Below are 7,255 nucleotides of genomic sequence, written 5' to 3'. Positions count from 1 at the left end.
ATCTAAAAATCTATACTGATAATACAGTTCTGCAACCACGGACAGTGTATACAGATACCATCTATAAATCTACACTGATAATACAGTTCTGCAACCACTGACAATGTATACAGATACACATATATAAATCTATACTGATAACACAGTTCTGCAACCACTGACAGTGTATACAGATACACATCTATAAATCTATACTGATAATACATTTCTGCAACCACTGACAGTGTATACAGATACACATCTATTAATCTATACTGATAATACACTCCTGCAACCACTGACAGCGTATACAGATACACATCTATAAATCTATACTGATAATACAGTTCTGCAACCACTGACAGTGTATACAGATACACATCTATAAATCTATACTGATAATACAGTTCTGCAACCACTGACAGCGTATACAGATACACATCTATAAATCTATACTGATAATACAGTCCTGCAACCACTGACAGCGTACACAGATACACATCTATTAATCTATGCTACTGATATTCTAAGGAATGAAGTATGCTCCTCATTACCTAAATATCTGATTAGCAAAATGATGTTATTGACATGGAAGTTTTAGAACTATGAATTCTGCCAAATCAGATCAAAAGTTTAAAATATGTAATAAATTACCCTAGCTGTGGTTTGCAAAGAGATATGAAACAGAAAAAAAAGTTATTTAATATTACTTAAGCATGTTAATTATAAGTTTATTATAAGTTTTCATATTAGAAGAAAATAATATTATTTTATTAGCTTAAAATTTAACATTATAAAGTAGCTAAGGCAGACATAATCAACAAATGCCTCTTAAAGAATCGAAACTGTTGATTTTATTCTGAAATAGCTTTTCTCTATTTCTTAAAATTTACAAAAGATTAACAATAATCTGTTCTATATCACAGAAAGAGGTGGACAATTCAGAAATAAAAAAGCATTCAGTTTGGAATTATTTAAAACATCTAAATGTAAAAAATCTTAATTTTTTAAAAAACAAAGCAAATCAGTTCCCAATTTTACTATAATCATCTATCTGAATAAAATAAATTTGATATTGTTATGTGTTTTAAACTAAATTTAATATATCATATTACAATATTAAAGAGCTATAACAATAAAGTACTTCCCTTATTTCTTATTATTTTAGGATGAACATATATTTTGGAATAAATTCTCCATATTAACTTTATGTCAACATAAAGCCTGTTATTTTCTAATTCATAAAATATCAAAAAATTGTATATTGTTATATATTTGGGAGATCTTATATATCTTAGATATCTTGAATTTGTCAAAAATGTAGAAAAGAAAATTTTAAGTTTTCCTAACTCTGAGGAAAAAATCTTCTATTTCATTTATTTTTATATGAGAAAGAAAAATCGTAATTTTTTTCTTTGATTGAACAGGCTGCAAGCTAACTCAGCTCAGCCATTTTCTCTGAAATCCAATTTTTTTCTAATCTGTGTCTGATAGAAAATAAATGTGTTCAGCTAATTTGTATTTACCAGATTAAAGGGAGCGTTTGCGAACTTGAACTGGGATCAACAAAAACCATTGATTGATACCATTTTTACTTCCATTCAATGTTTCTGTAAAACGAAAATGAGAAAAAATCTTTTTTTAAATTCTAGTTTACTATTTTTTTTAATAAAAAATGTACTTAATTTTCGAATATATTTTATTTTCTTAACAATAGGATGTGTCAAAATTGCTTGCCAAAATTATAGAGTTTTATAGAATCAGTTCTGTAATTTTTATAGAAAAAAATTCACGTTTAAAAACTCGATTTCATTTGAAAATCAAAAGTGGTAACAATTATTTGTCGAACAAAAATGCACCTATAAAAACTTTGTAACTATTGTTGTTATTGTTGATTTAAAATATTTCAGAAATGTTTTTATGTTGTTTAGTCCTATATGTATAGAACTTGGGTGAGGGGGAGTTGATTATATTTAAATGGAAAAATTATGACTGGATGCTCAGAAAATTAACATGTAAGTTTTGCCCACTCCTAACCTTAGTTTAATCCATATTGATGATTAATGTTGACAACCTTAGTTCTACTCACATTGATTGAGAAAACATTGTTGATTAATGTTGACTGGTAAAAGTTTAGTTGGCTGGTAACTTGTTGTAAACAATGTATAGTTTGTACAAACAAACAGATTACATTATTAGTTCCGTTGTTTACAAAACTAAATCAAAAACTTCCCAAACCAATATCTCTGTATCTATTCTGAAGTATAGGGTTACCCAATACCCATACAGGATGAGACTTCAGAGACGACTGTTCAGATTTTATCGGGAAATTTTTCTTGATTTAATGGCTCCCTTTAAAGCTTTAAACGTGCTGTTTTTTCGCCAATTTATTTTTCTTTAAAAATTGCAATACCGAAAACCAAATGAAACATTCAGATCTAAAGAATTGACGATTTTTATGTAGTCATTAAAATATCATACTTTGTGGGTAGCTCTGTCTTTAATTTCAGTAGTCTAATGGTCAAGGGTAAAAATTTGGATTTAGTTTTTTAAAACTGTTCAAGTAATTAAAATAAGTAAATATATAAACAAAAGTTGAATTGTTAAATTAAATATATTTTGTATGTTTATGTATATTTCTTTTGTATACTTTAGGTGCTTTAGGTAACCTTGTTTATTTCTTGTTATTAAAAATTATTTGTTAGGGGGGGGGGGCTAAGAATAAAAAAAAATATTATTACCGTGACTTTGTTTTTAAAAGTATTTATTAACAATATGCAAAGATGGTCTCAAATAGTTTATCAAGTACAATAGGTGGCAATGACATTTTAAGAAAATTTACATGACGACATTTTGTAAAAAACAGTAATAAAGAAAAGAACACTTAAAACTGAACTAATTTCACTGCAATTGGAAATCTATTTGGTTTTCACTAACATTTGATTCTTAATTTAGTCAAAATTGTAATTTTAACTTTTGTGCAATGTAAAACGTATTTAGCTTTAAATGTATATAATAATCCATATATGTATAAAGTTGTAATCTCTGTTTGTTTGTTTGAATGTCCGATCATACCTCAGGAACCTCTTGACCAATTTGCCTCAATTTTTAATTGGGAAACTTGGGTTCTCTTTCATAGATAAAAATAGGTGAAATCTTAATTTTTCGACGAAGCGGGGGTGAACGGCGGGACTAACTATTATTATCCTGGTCAACGCTGGGTTCTCAAGCTAGTATATTATAAATTTAAATTCAATACAACTAAATATATACAGTGATTGAAAATATCAAAAATGTCGAATTTGTTTGAAAAAACTTTAAAATAATTTAATTCATGTTAAAAACATTAGAAAATATGAATATAAGATTTTTTAATTATTTGATTTGTAAAAATTTAAGAAAATATTAAAAAAAATAATTTTTAGGAAATTTTTTTTATATATATATATTTTATTGGAAGAAATATATATATAAAATGTATATTCAAACTGAAAAAGTTGGAAATACTATATATATTATATAAATATTTGTATATATTGTAAAAAAGTATTAATATTGAAACACCTTGTATCAAGAAATTTTTTGACCAAAAATCTTAAATTAATTAATGTTAGAATAAATGTAGTTTAATGTCAATAAATATGTTTTCTATTAAACTTTCTTTCATTACTGGGATGGGCTAAGAGTTTCTTATCTAAAATAAAGGAAAAAATTAAAGTTTTTTTTCGATTTTATGTTATAAAACTAAAACAAAGGAATTGAGTTTTTGCCACAAACTCTGATTTTCTAATATCAATATCGTTGCAACCCGATGTCGTAGACCTTAAATATTTCAAACTATGAATGCTATTAGATCAAATAATGTAAGTTTGAAATATCAAAGGTTTACATCATAAGGTTGCAAAGATATAGATTTTACAAAAACTGAATTTGTGGCAAAGACTCAATTCCTTTGTATTTTGTCTTAAAAAGATACTTTATGATATATATTATATAATCTCTACTACTGTAGTAGGTTGACAACTATGGTTTATGTCGTTAGTAAAATTGTTTGCATTCTCTTATGCAAAAATCGAGCAGAATTTTGCCAATTAATTACTCCTCCGAAGAGTCACAATGGTGAGTTCAAAGGAAAGGCTGAGACATTGCAACGCTTTAAAATCTTACCCTGTCTAAAGCTTTTATGAAGTTTTATATAAAAATGATTGTGTAAAATCTAATTATGCCCATTTCTAACTAAAAAACGTAATTTGAATTTACGCAATATTAAAAAAATCTTAACCCTATTTATCTTGACTGTTTCATGTCTGGATCCCCCCCCCTCTATTTTCTTTTTGTTTACTAAACGTAGGAAGTTCATATCCTAGTATATTTACCATAAAAAGTTTTTATTCATTTATTAAATCACATTTACTACGGGATTACATACTGAAATAATAACAATAATGAATTAGGTTATATTTACAGTTGTTGTTATTAATGAATAAGAGTAACATAATTGAATAAATGTTATTTACCAAATTTAGTGCAGGAATCTCTTAGAAGGGAAAACCCCTTCACTCTTTTCTTTAATGCTGAGTGAAGGTTAAGCTATACAACTAGGCACTATATAAACCATACAGGTAGTTACAGGGTGTCCCAATAAACATGGCAATTCAGTGACGAATTCGATATCATCTTTTTAAACAATTCTTTGATTTAGTATAGTGATACCTACTGAAAAAGCTGTAATCTGTAAGAGTTTCGTCTGTTATGTTCACATTTTGTTTGTTTATGTTTTGACTGCATGCATACGGTTGTATTTAGTAAAACAAGAAAATTGAAGTATACAAACAGAGTAAACTTGTCCGTTTTCACTGTTCATCTTGCGGAGCCATTATAGACACATCTTTACAGTCTTTTACCCTTTTCATAAAATTAACTCTAGCAGACATAATAATGTTATGGCTTTTGAAATTAGGTATTACAATGCTAATTCATAACAAAGACGATAAAGAATTCGTTACTGAATTCCCATTTTTTTGGGACACGCTGTACAAAGTAAGGAATGTTGTCTTTTCATACAAGGAGTAATATTAACCTTAACATATTGTGATGCAAATAGTTATCATTTAATACGCTTTTGGAAAATCCTTGGTTTCTACTTCAATAATCTGCAAAAAATGGTAAATTTGCAAAAATCCAAATATTTATTGCGAACATATTAAGCAAAATACGTGCCAAAAAAAATTGCTCAAATTGCAAAAAAATATATATTTTTAAAAAGCCCTTGACCCAGCCAATTGATATATGCAAAAACATTTGCAAAATTATTAAAACCTAAATGTGTAATCAAGAAAAACTGAAAATGTGCAAATTCCCTTTTATGCCTGATGACTCAGGTAGTGGGTATACAAGCCCAGCTTTTAGCCTTATGTGATGGCCATGTGTTAGTTAGAAAAGTCAAAATATTTGAGCCTCCTATCTTGAATACTTTTTGATTTATCGCAAAAAGACGAAAGGTGGTGGTCAATTTATCAGTAAAAGAAGAGAAAACGGTTAAAAACTTTCATTAACCATGAATGGTTTCAAAAATCTAAAAGTTTCCATCCCAAGCTCTCAGCATAATTTACTAGAACGATTCATATCATTATAATGATGGTAGATTTCTCATGCTACACACTGTACGCAGAAACCCTATTCCAGAAATGAGTATCATCAATTTTACTTCTTAGAAAAAGCAACAATTCTACTCTTAGAAATCAAACAAAACAGGGAGAAGGGAATGGGTGTATGTAGCTATTTACAAATTACACAAAAAATCACACTAGAACTTTCAGTATCTATGAGGTTCATATTCAGTCTATTGAGTCTTTGCCACAAACTCTAATTTTCTTTTTCCTTCATCTCTGCAACCCAATGTCTTGAACTTTAGATAATGCGAATAATGAATTCTACTATATGAAAAAATCTTAGTTTGAATATAGTGATTAAAAAGTTTCAGTTAGTGCCAATGACTCAATTCCATTAACTCCAAGAAAGTGGTTATCATTAAGAAAATCTAACAAAACAAAATGGAAAAAAAAATTATAATTAATTAAATAATACATGATCTAAAAATATGAACAAGGAAAATTTGACATTTATATATATTAATATCTATTTCAAGTTTCACAAAATTCATTTCATAATTCAAAAGAATTGTTTTCATTCCAATTCCACATTGCAATTTTAATTAAAATTCATAAAATGTTTTGTTTTGAAAGGAATGAAGCAAAAAACTCATCAATTAACAAATTACATACTTTTTGTAAATCGTTTCGTGAAAATTTCCCATTTTTCGTGAAACTTTTTTTTTGCCAAAAATTTCGTTTTCTTGCTAAATATGCGAAAACTTTGCGAAAAAATACGGAAAAGAAATTATAAATTATTATATAATAAAACTTCTAATGCAAAGCTTTCAGAATTCCACAAGTCTTTTTCCGCATTTTTAGCAAAAAAGTGCGAAATCTCGGTTATTAGCAAAATACGAACGAAAACTTTAGCATTTTTCACAAAAGTTTTCCTAACCCTAACTAGAATTCCGGTGGATTCTCATTTGAACTACTGCCGTTTTAACTATGGTACGTTTGAACTATTGCTCGTTTGAACTATTGTTCATTTGAACTACTGACATGACGTCATATCCTGTAGTTTAAATCAACACATTTCTTGCTCATTTAAACTATTTTTCTACCCCAATTCAGTTTTAAAATTTTTTTTTATAATTCCCATAAAGTTAGTTCATGACAATTAATTAGATAACCGCATTACACAGAAATGTTTCAAATAAACATAAAAATAGTTTAAATTAACAAAAAAAATAGTTCAAATGAACATAAAAATAGTTCAAATGAACATAAAAATAGTTAAAATGAACATAAAAATAGTTCAAATGAAAAAAAAGAATAGTTCAAATGAACTTAAAAATAGTTCAAATAAAAAAAATAGTTCAAATCAACATAAAAATAGTTCAAATGAACATGAAAATAGTTCAAATGAACATGAAAATAGTTCAAATGAAATAGTTCAAATGAACATAAAAATAGTTCAAATGAAATAGTTCAAATGAAAAAAAGAATAATTCAAATGAACTTAAAAATAGTTCAAATAAAAAAAATAGTTCAAATCAACATAAAAATAGTTCAAATGGACATGAAAATAGTTCAAATGAAATAGTTCAAATGAAAAAAAAATAGTTCAAATGAACATAAAAATAGTTCAAATGAAATAGTTCAAATGAAAAAAAAATTGAAAT

The sequence above is a fragment of the Eurytemora carolleeae genome, unplaced genomic scaffold (assembly GCF_000591075.1).
Source record: "Eurytemora carolleeae unplaced genomic scaffold, Eaff_2.0 scaffold2012, whole genome shotgun sequence".
In the NCBI taxonomy this organism is placed as follows: Eukaryota; Metazoa; Arthropoda; class Copepoda; order Calanoida; family Temoridae; genus Eurytemora; species Eurytemora carolleeae.
The sequence above is the reverse complement of the archived record's forward strand: the minus strand, read 5'-3'. Positions refer to the sequence as shown.